The sequence below is a fragment of the Anarhichas minor genome, unplaced genomic scaffold, assembly GCF_050575085.1.
Source record: "Anarhichas minor isolate MPS153535 unplaced genomic scaffold, ASM5057508v1 ptg000045l, whole genome shotgun sequence".
Lineage (NCBI taxonomy): Eukaryota > Metazoa > Chordata > Actinopteri > Perciformes > Anarhichadidae > Anarhichas > Anarhichas minor.
Genome location: NW_027466491.1, coordinates 6663669 through 6675063, shown reverse-complemented (window position 1 = coordinate 6675063; position 11395 = coordinate 6663669). Strand labels below are relative to the sequence as shown.

General features: G+C 44.9%; 1 protein-coding gene across 5 annotated transcripts in view; it reads left to right on the top strand.

Annotated features, from left to right (window-relative positions):
- Positions 1-11395, top strand: part of anks1b (ankyrin repeat and sterile alpha motif domain containing 1B) — a 158678-nt gene that overhangs the window by 1227 nt on the left and 146056 nt on the right. The gene's annotated exons all lie outside the window — the stretch shown is intronic.

Genomic DNA, 11395 nt, shown 5'->3' with positions numbered 1-11395 from the left:
TTGATTTGTTGAACGTGAGGACGACAGAGAGCGATGCTTGCACGGCGGAGTGTCTTTCTGCTCATTGTCAGAGGAGCTTTGTGTGCAAGGGTTCACAAAATACCACCATACCTTCCTGTCTGTATGTGTTTATAGTCACCGTGTTAAGGTATTCTCGTCCGTAATAGCATTAGTAAAATGATCTTATAGGGACATGGCTGTGGTGTTTGTATAGCACCGTGTCTGTTCACATGATGCTGGGAAGGCCTGGCATGCAGGACGTCCAAGTTGGCTGCAAAACGAGCTCTGCATTCGTGTGCGTCTGTGTGCCAGAAGACGAGCAATAGACAAACAGGGATTTCCTAAAAAGGTGACGTGGTTTTGGCTCAAGTTGGCTGCTTTTAGATTCCTTCATCGCCTCCAAGAACAGGGATGTGAGCGAAGTGAGGGATGGTTGTTCTGCTTATGTAACAGCTGATGGCAAAATGTCTGATTCCTTTAAGATATCACCTTGAACCCCTGACCCGTGAGTCCGGTTCCTACGATGAAGTTAATCGTCCCATTCTTTTTTTAGCATCCAGTGATGTGAGTGCACGGTGCTGTTCATGATCAACATGAGATATCTTCCCAGGAATTCGCCTGCTTCCTTTTCTTTCCGAACTCAAACCGCGAAGGCTTCAATGTGGCCGCGAGAACAACTGCTGAGGTTATTATTGTCCTCCTCCCGCCCCTGCAGCCTCTCCCTCTCTCTGCTGAGCCAGGTGATTATGAGATCAAAGGCGGGGGGGGGGGGGCGTCCGGGAGGAGCAGCGCCTCGGGGCCCCCGAGCAGAGCGCCTCACGACCGGGCCGTGGTGGCACACTGCCAGGGACGGGGCCAACCACTCGTGCACTTAAGCCAATGGTTCATAAACTTGAGTCTGGGGACTCCTGTGGGACCTTAAAGGACAATAAGTGAACTTGTTAAAATAAAGACAGATTCATTTAAACATGAATTCATTGGGAGTGCAGCAAAGACAAATGACAGCTGACGATCGCTTCTGGAGCCTTTGTCTTCCACGTTCCCCGCCGCCTGCAACAAGTGGTCAAGAACATGTGGCTTATTGTGTGTGTGGGTCACCACCGCTCATGGCTGCTGCCGTCTGCGCTGTGTTGACTGTCTCTTAGTCGTGTCCGTGTGTTTCTGTTCTTCTTTTCCTGCACATAGTTTCCTCTCTGAGATATGAAATTGTTTAGATGGGAAGGGATCATTGAAGCCACATGTTTGGTTCCCACATAATCTTTTATAAAAAGAGAAGTAGACTTCGTGCTAATTATCAAATGTTGGCATGCTGATGCTAACTATGTCTACATGGTACCTGCTAAACGTTAGCGTGTTAGCATTGTAAACGTGAGCATATTAGCATTTACCGACACAACCGAGGGAACATGTTGGAAGGAGAGAAGCTCTCAGATCGATATGCTGTAGTTCAATTTCAACAGAACACAACTCTAAAAGCAGAGTGACATGGAGGGTGAGGTCGAGGTCAGAGTGATGCATTGTGGGTGGATCTGCTTTTGGCGTTTGTGTTATTGTCAGTGAGTTATGTAGACTGTCGCACTTGGCTTTTATTAGGTTCGAGACACCGGTCCATGAGGAGAAGTCTGTAAAACACTGGGTGGGCCAAACACACACACACACACACACACACACACACACACACACACACACACACACACTTGTACATCTTTTTGTGTGAGTTCTTGTGTGTCTGTGAATGTCCGACAGAGACCAGAGAGGTCACAGCGGAGGAGTGTGTGCAGGCCAGCGTTATGAGAACGATGTCCGGGAATCAATGCATAGTTTCCCATCTTAAGGCCTCCGAGCCATTCACAGCATTCCTGAGTCATGAGGGCCGTCTGTTTTTTTTTGCTGAAAGAATTGCACTAAACCACCAAGTGGGACATGAACATGCACACACACACACACACACACATATCGTATATACACACACGCATGCATAAACACAGGATGTAGAGAAGACGATCCCCCGGCTGTAACGCTGCAGTTTTGTGGTGTGGTGCGCAGCAGAAAATCAATACAGGCTGATCTCAGGGCTGTTTAATGAGTCATATTCTCTTGTAGATGACCTGTGCTGTACATGGGGACTGTTAATGGAAAGACACAAACACTTCCCTAAAAATGCCGTGACATGGTCCCAGCAAGAGGTACCAAACAGTAGCATTAATAGACCAGAAAGCCCGGCATCTCAGACACAGACAGCAAAAAGTCAGCAAAAAACGAAATGTTGCCGGTCACATCTGGCTGATACCTGATCGGCTTGATCAGGCCTGTACTGGCTGCTTTGTGTTCACCATCTGTCTTCTTTTTTTTATTGTTTATTTAGGAGAGCTTTCCGTAACCAAAGGAATTCTTAGTTGGCGAACACTCGTACGATTTTTGTCGTGTCTGTAAAAGTTCTCCACAAGGAATCGCACAAAATCACCGCTTAAAATCTTAAGTGTCTCCGAAATAAGTCCTTCAGCTTGAAAAAGCATAAAAAACAGACTAAACGGCTGAAGACATCTTAGACGACCAAAACGACCGATTAGTTGACTTGTCGACTGAGAGGGGAGGGGGGGTGGGGGGGCAGCCCTGTAATTAAGGAACTTCATTACAGCCTTCAACAAGTGGTCTAGAGCATGTTTGTTTGTTGTTTCTGTGGATCTCTGTGATGTTACGCTGTGTTTAGTTTACCGTCGCTTAGTCGCGTCCGTGTGTTTCTCTTCTTCTTTTCCTGAACGTAGTTTCCTCTCTGAGATAATAAATTGTTTAAGTGAGAAGAGATCTTTGAAGCCACTTGCGTGCTGGTGTGTTTTTTTGTTTGTTGTTGGTTCCCTCATAATCTTCTATTAAAAGGAGAAGCAGGCTCGCCGTAATATTAAATGTTAACATGCTAAAGGGAAGATCGGAAGGTATTTTTGTAGACGCACAAAATCACAAACTAAACAGGAGAAGCTGGGACGGATTAAGTGTAAAAGTCACAGATGATCTCCTGCTACACAGAGAATTCCTTTTTTGATCGCTTAACCTTTCTAACAAACGTGGATACAAAGTTTGAAAGGATTGAACACACTGGTGGGTACGCTCCATGTTCTAAATTAAAGATCAGAATCGAATCCATCGACACATATATTACACGCTCGTGCAACTTTTCACAGCACTGCTGTAGCAGTGTGGCGATGCTCCTCTGAGCTGCTGTACGGTACAGGCCGGTGAAGATGAACTCATCACGCCGGTGTGTCATCGTGTGTTCTGTCTCATAGAGGAAACAAGGTTAGGTGCGTGTGCTGTGAGTGACGGCGCACTGACCGTGACGGAGTGATTGAAAGCTAAAGAGAATGACTCATGATACGGCAGATGGCGGCTGATCCCTCCTCCCTCCCTCCACCCTCGCTCAATAATGTTCAGGGGGAAAGCCCGTCTTGTGTGTGTGTGTGTGTGTTTTACCCCCTCCTCTGCTGCAAACAAACAACCTTTAAGTGGAGTGAGGACTCCCAGAGGAGACACACACAAACACACACTGTTGTGTGTGGACTTTTTTAAATTGGGATCCTCACAGGCGCTCTCCTCGACGTTTATTTCCTGATGTCTTCTCCTGCTCGTCTTGGAGTGTCTTTGTAGCTCACAGCATGAGTCTCTGTCTGTCTGTGTGTGTGTGTGTGTGTGTGTGCGACTGGTTTCAGCGTCGTCCAATAAGGATGAACATCAAACAAGAAACCCACGAAACTCTGTTTAGTTTTCTCAAGTTGTTTCACGGCCGCAACACTCGAGCTCCAGAAATCAGACGACCAAAACCGAGTCTGGCAGGCTGCATCTTTGTGTGTGTGTTTTAGTGAGTCCAACTGTGTGACATCACCACTGTCCTTGCATAACCACGGTTGTGTGTGTGTGTGTGTGTGTGTGTGTGTTAGTTTGGGGAGCAGTTAGGGTGAGAGCTGATGGGGGAATCCAAGAGCTACATGTGGTGCAGGACACCTAAAGTGGGTCAACGGTTAAATCCAAGTCATGGTAAGGTTTGGATTAGGAGGACTACACACACAGCCGAAGAGCACCTGTGTGTCACAATCTATTGGGATTAACTGTGACAGATTGTTCCTTTAATTCGAGCTCTGCAGGTTTATTGTGGGCGGGATGGATAAACACAGTGATAGGGAGCTGAAAGGATTAGTTGATTAGTCATTGGGCAGAAGATGTTTTGGAATTAATGAACTAATATTAAAGGAACAACAAAATACAAATTGTATTCTTTTTTGAAACTTAATTTTTAAAGCGTGAAGAACAATCCGTTCTTTGTACAGACGCACCATGTTGTGCAGCCGGAGCCATTGAGTAAATCTCATTCTTCTTTACTTTGGGTTCAGCTGTGGCGTCAGTGCATCGAGTTTGTCTGGAGCCACAGTGATCGAAACGGGAGGAAGGTGTGAAAGTGTGTGTGCGTGTGCATTTATGTGTGTGTGTGTGTGTGAGAGATCAAACTCAGAGGCTCCTCACATCTCCATTAGGGTCCGGGCCAAGCTCTGCTGCAGCATCCTGCCAAGAAGCTGAGACCTTCATACTCGCCAAGACACACACACTCTCTCTTTTACTCTCTCTCTTTCTCTCTTTCTCTCTCTCTTTCTCTCTCTCTCTCTCTCTCTCTCTCTCTCTCTCTCTCTCTCTCTCTCTCTCTCTCTCTCTCTCTCTCTCTCTCTCTCACACTAAGCCTCTGTCTCTCTTTGTTCCTTCCTCAATCTAAATCTTTGTTTGTTTTTTTTGTCTGAGTTTCAAATCCCTTTCACTCTTTCTCTCTCTCCATCTGGTGTCCTGGATTCTCTTTCAGTATATCTCTTTGGCTCTCTCTCTCTCTCCATCACTCACTTCACTCCACAATCTCTCTCCTCCCTCTCCAGAGACAGATGATCCAGCCTCCCTATCCGCTCTTTATCGTTTTCTCCTCTCCCTCTGCTCCCCACCTTCCTCCACCTTATCAAAAAGCTGCTCCTCTCTCTCTCTCTTTCTCTCTCTCACTCACATCTCACGTCGCACTACATCTGTTATCACCATGTGGGAGCATCTTTTACCCATCATGCCTCTCGGGCGCGTGTTGGTTGACGGTGGCAAATGGGGAATTCGGGGAATCCACTTCTGAGAACTGCTTCCCCTGACAGCCACAACCTGCGATTTATTAGTGCGGGCCAGGTGACCTCCTCCGTCAGAAGAGGAATAAAACATTGGTGACGTCCCAGCAGGGGGTGATGTAGCAGTGAATTCAAATGTAACTAAGCTACCGCCTCCAGGGGGGGGATTATCAAATGTAAACAACCACAAATATGGACAATGGAAAGCCTTTAAAATATTGTCTTTTAAGGAATTTATCTCTCTCTGTGCAGTCTGTAATGTACAGGATGTTGAGTAGTCACATTAGCGTAGCTTAGCTTCACTAGCAGCTCTGCTCAAATGCCTTCACCGACACTGACAGACTCCCTCCTTAGCTCACACGTTTTCTTTACAAATGTTCCACAAGTGCATATTACTGTGTAGCAATGTGCAGTTTAGTTCGACCTGCAAGTCAAGAGTTTTCTGATGTTGTGCAGAGATGTACGAAGATAAGCTAGAGGCTCATCTCGTTATCTCAAACTACGACCAGAGACGATCTAAGTGTGCTTATCAGTAAATAAACTGCTATAAAGACACGTCCATGCCAAGAAAGCACTTAGTGTGTTGTTCCAGATGGCAAAATACAGTTTTTTTTGTTCAATCAAAAAGATTTCTTGAACATTTGAATTCTGTATCACTTATTTTTTTACTAATAAGACATTTGAAACGCTGTGGTTTAGAAAGTTCTAATCCTAAACTGTTGTGTCGATCGCTGCTGCCGTGGCTAAATATGTGAGGAAACACGTAATTCATGCTGGTAATTTGCTAAATCTATTACCAGGAGACTGTTGCTGGGAATATCTTGTTAGCTTAATTCACTCACGACTTTGCCCTTTGTTTGCTTCGACGTAAGTAGATTTCGCACACTTCCTGTTCGCGTCATGTTCCCGTTTGGTCCTGAAGAGGCAAACATGTTGATACTGAGCGGAGGAGACACAGAGGCAACATGCAGAGGACGGAGGGAGAGGAGGTGTGACGTCCAGTCAGTCACACCAATCTACAAGTCTGTGACCCCACATAACACTGCTGGTGTTGTGGAGACTCTCACTCACACACACACACACACACACTCTCAGCTAGACGCACACATTCCTGCCGGCTCCCTGCTCTCTGATAGATGGCTGTAGTTAATGAAGCGCTGCTTTTGAAGTAGATAAGATGTGGAGAGGAGAGGGCTAGAAATGCTAATGTCATTATGTGCAGAGGAGGGTCGGGGCTATACGCTGGAAGGCATCGGAGGGAAGTTACGCATGTAAGTGTGAGAGAGTGTGTATCATGATTGGACTCGTATGAGCTTCTGAGGTCCAATGCTGAAATCTTTTTAACTGACAGGACAAGAGTGTTTTGTGCACATATTCATATATATTTATTTCATGCCACAAATTCTTATTCCTGTCATTTAGGCCATAATACTCACAGGGTTAAAGGCTGCTACTACTACTACTGCTACTACTACTACTACCAATACACCTACAACTAATAATCCACATTCACACAGTCATGTTCTATCTAAATATCACATTGATATCAATCTTTTTAAGGGTTAGGGTTAGGGGTTATCCCCAGATAGCGCAAGGTCGTCGTAAAAACTCATCGGGAACAGGGAACCCAGGAACCCAAGAACCAAAACTACAACAGGTTCCTGGTTCCTGGAAAGGTCATAGGGTAAAAATGACATCGTTAATTGTTGGGTGTCCACATACTTTTGTCCTTGCTGCATCATCGTTGTCTTCTCCGCAACCGGTTCCAGTATCTCCTCTGAAGCAGCCAGTGCCGTGACAAATGTGCATAGAAAACATTAAAAGAGACACGATCGTGCATCATGAATACACATGAGCAGCATGCACAGACACACACTGAGACACACGCATCAAATATGCATGTGAAAAGACATGCAGGATGAGAGAAGCGGAGTGAGACAGACACTGTAAACAGGGAGCCACTTTTCAACCCTGTCGCGCCTGCAGTTTAACACATTTGTTGATGAAAAAGCTGCAGAAAGTCTTTCATATTTAGTCTGTGCAAATATGGAGTTTTCCCAATTATGCAGCACTCCCTCGGTCTCTTTGTCACACACACACACACACACACACACAGCTACATACACAAACTGTGTGTGTGTGTTCTCCTGACATATGGCTGCTTATAGGTGTCGTATGTAATTTGTCACCAGGTGTGGGGCCTGTACCTGTATGAGTGACAGGGCTGACGTTTATACTGTGTGTGTGTGGGTGTGTGTGGGTGTGGGATACCTAGCCAGGCTGCGATGGCCTCTTTAATTTCCCTCCGTGATTGATTCCCCACTCGTCTTCTCCTCGGCGCTGACAGCGAGGGAGCGTGTGCAGAGCAACCAGGAAGTAAATTACGGTGGGCTGACAGCCTCTTACGGGATGCACATTTCCCAGCAGGCTTTGTCTGATGCCAACAGATTGCCTCTCGTTGTCATTTTCTTCTCCCGATCTCACGATGAAACGATGCACTCGGGCTACGGTAATAGTAATATGTGCTGCATGCTTGTAGATGCTGCAGCATGTGTAGATGTGCATTTATTATGACGCCTTCATACAGTCCATGGTACATGTATGACCCAGTGGTGCTTTGAGCTGAATGCTAACTTCAGAATGCTTTGTGCACCATCTTAATTTACGGTGTTAGCATGCCAACGTTTGCCAACTGGCAAAAAACACAGTTTTCACCATGTGGAAAGAACTACAGATATCCATCGTAGGTAAAAGCAAGTTGGGAAAGATGTGTTTTAACTTTACTAAGTAGTAGGAAAGGTGGACTTTCTCAAATATACATGTAAGCTGTTAGAGTCTTGGGTCCAGGTGCAGATCAAAACGTATAACACGGCTTTACCTTCATCCATCACAGGTGAGTGCAGACGTTTATTGAAGAGGCTGACCTGCAAATGCAAAAAGTTATATTAGTTTCTGGATGGGGAAAAAACTTTAAAGCTCAATATCTCTGAGTTAAACTCCGACTGCAGATGGAGCCTCTCCTCCCGTCCGCATCTAACTCCATCACCGGCCTACTCTATCTTCTTGATAATGAGCCGCAATAACTGGACGCTTTCCACAACTCTGTCTCGCCATAACCTCCTCCTTCCTCTTCCCCCCCCCTGGCCAACGAGCGCCACTTGATGAATGAGTCTTTTATAAAAAGATATCAAATATTCATCCGCCCCCAAACTCTTGAATGAAAAATTGAGAATATATCATTCACCGAGCGCTCGTTTTATTTTCCCCTACTCCGAAATTCAGAATTCATTTATCCCAGACAAGCAGCGAGGCCGTATGAATAATCCTGCAGATTGTTTTATGGATGACGGTTAAGTGTGAGATTCTTCTGACTGATGGAAGGCAAATCAGTATCCAAAACCGCTTCCGTACTCATGATTAGACCTGCCTGTGCTTTATTATTTGGGACTTTTGCTATGACTGGAGAGATGGAAAATATCTTATTTTGCACTCTTTATTTTTCTCTTTTCCCCCCCTTTGGACTCTTTGTTCCAGCTATAATTGAAATAAAGTGTCGTCCAAAGAGGGAGCGGTGTTCTCCCTAATTAGAAAACAAAACAGAAAAGAAAGACGAGGCAGGAAGCGTGTTTGGAAAACTACTTTTTGTGGAATAAAGCGTGCGTTTGTGTGTTGGGTGAGGAGGAGGAGGAGGAGTGATAGAGAGGTCTGAAGGCGGGTATGAAAGTGTTGTGTGTCAGTGGCTTCGGGCTGTATATGATGCACATTCTCACACCTGGCAACCCAGAGGGACAGATCTGCAAATTAGAAACCTCTCTCTTTTTGTCCCTTTCCCACCCTCTGCCCTTCATCCTTCACACTTGTGAAAAGTTCCTCATCCATTATGCCGACCTAAAAATGAATAAAAGCTTTAGTGCAAGGACATGATTAAGTCATTTATCATTCATTAGATTTTTTGAACATAATCCCTTTAGACTTATTTAATACATATTTTAGGTGTTATTTCACCTTGTCTGCTAAAAATATGTCCATAATAACAATTTGCATTAAAAATTTGGTTTTCTAGAAAATGCAATTATGTTTTATTCAAAATAAAGTACCAACACAAAATCTTCACACTGAACACTCTCTTAAAATTGGTTTTCCCTTCAATAACCTCTCCTGGGAATTTAGGCATGATATAGGTTTTAATGGTTATGTTAAAATAAATGCAAAGCACTTCTTTAAAGGGAAACTCACATGTAATTGATGAGCTTTGTACACTCACATAGTCCCTACTTCTGCTAAGTATAGTTTAGCAGAAGACCTGATACAATGTTTGTTCTTATTATATTCTCAGCTAGGGATGCACGACATATATCGGGCGTGGTAAATTATCAGCCGCTAACAGGACATTTATTTATGTATTATTCTGATAATTAAATTACTGGCAATAAATAACCGGCTGCTTATACAAAGCAAAATTGCTTTAATGGAATTAACAAGCGGAGCATCTAAACACTCTGATACAGTAGGTGTCAAGGTGCACCTTTTTAAAGATGGTGTGCAATCCGCCAATAAACAAAGAGAAGAAGAAGAAGAAGAAGAAGAAGAACCAGCGCACCACGCTGACTAGAGAACCAAACATCTGGATGTTTTTCACAGTTACAGAAGAAGACGAGTACAGTTGTTTTAACAACAGTGATGTCATTAAATCATCCATCTTTGCTCACTACATCTAAACCTTTGTTAACCTCAGGTGTGCATAATAACAATGAGAAGTTATCGGTTATCATTATCGGCCATGAGCAGCAGGTATAGTTCTCGGTATTGGCTGAAAAGAATCCATGAGGTGTATCCCTATCCTCAGCAGATATTCGCCTCTTTTATCGACTCTTAGCAAGTACATAATAAGCATTAATCCCTCATAAGGACTTCCTTTCCCTTCACCCCTCGTCCCTCCCTCTGACTCACCCTCAGCATAACAGGGAGACACTGAAGCTCTGCTGAGTAAGCACTCCCGAAGCCTGAACCAGTGAATACAGCAGAGGCCCCCTGCAGACTTCGACCTCCGCACGAACCCTTTGTGTGTGTGTGATTATGTGTGTGTGTGTGTGTGTGGCTTTCCGTCTACGCCCGCCTGTCTTTCCTCATGTCCTCCGGTGTCTTTCTTTCTTCTTGTCTCTTCTTCTTGCCTCTCTATCGGCCCATGCATTCCTCTGCCTCGCCTCTTTGTCTGTGTTTGGCAGCATTTTGTTCTGTGTCTGTCTGCTCCCCGTCTGTCTTTCTGGCATCTCCGCACAGCCAAAATGATTTTTATAGCCCTTCCCCCGTGTCTCTGTCACCCCCACACCCCCCCCTCGGTATTCTGTCTTCTTTTTTCTTCTTTTTTAAGCGGATGAGTAAATGAATCTCTTTGTCTTTCGCCGTAGTGTAACCCGCTAATCAGGCCATTCACTGATTACACGCTTCACGCTAATCATGCATGCGTGTGTGTGTCTGACTGTGTGCGATGTCTTTGTGACGGTACACATGTTTGTGTGTCTGGTATAACAGCGAGGGGCATTTGTTGACACTAAGCCTTCTCCGCCGTGCAGTCGGCTCATTGTTCGGGCGAGACGTTTCGGATGCAAAATGCGACACACCGAATCTGGAAAAAAATGATGTATTTACAGCGAGTTCCAGCTTTGCTTTTTGTCACCTGTGTCTGGGAATGTGTGTGTGTGTGTGTGTGTGTGTGTGTGGGCTGAGAGAAAGAGGGGTAGAGGAGAGAGATAGGAGGGATGAGAAGGAGGAGGAGGAGGAGGAGGAAGGATGCTAGGGGGGAAAACCAATTATGGTCCTGATAACAGGCAGGCTATGGATTTTCTAGCAGGCCTCTTCTGCAGCTCTTACATTCTGCTTCTGTCTCCCTCGGTCTATTTCTGTCTCTTCTTCATTTAAATTCCAATTCAAAGGAGCTTTATTGACAGGAACAGCATAGATTCTACAATATATATGTTTTTGGCTCAGAGCGTGTGTGTGTGTGTGTGTGGTCTGATTAACTACAGAGGATAGCCTGTTGAAATGTGTCAGACAGCAGAGAGTGACATTTTGTCAATATGCCCCCTGTCTCTTTGTGTGTGTGTGTGTGTGTGTGAGTGTGAGTCACTGTAAGCAGCAGGCAGTCACATTGTCCAATCTGCATTGTGACGCTGCCCTTCTGCATTAAAAGTAGATTTTTAAAGTGCCAATTTGCTGTTTAATCATTTGCTTTCAGATTAAGCTAGTGACACATGCTA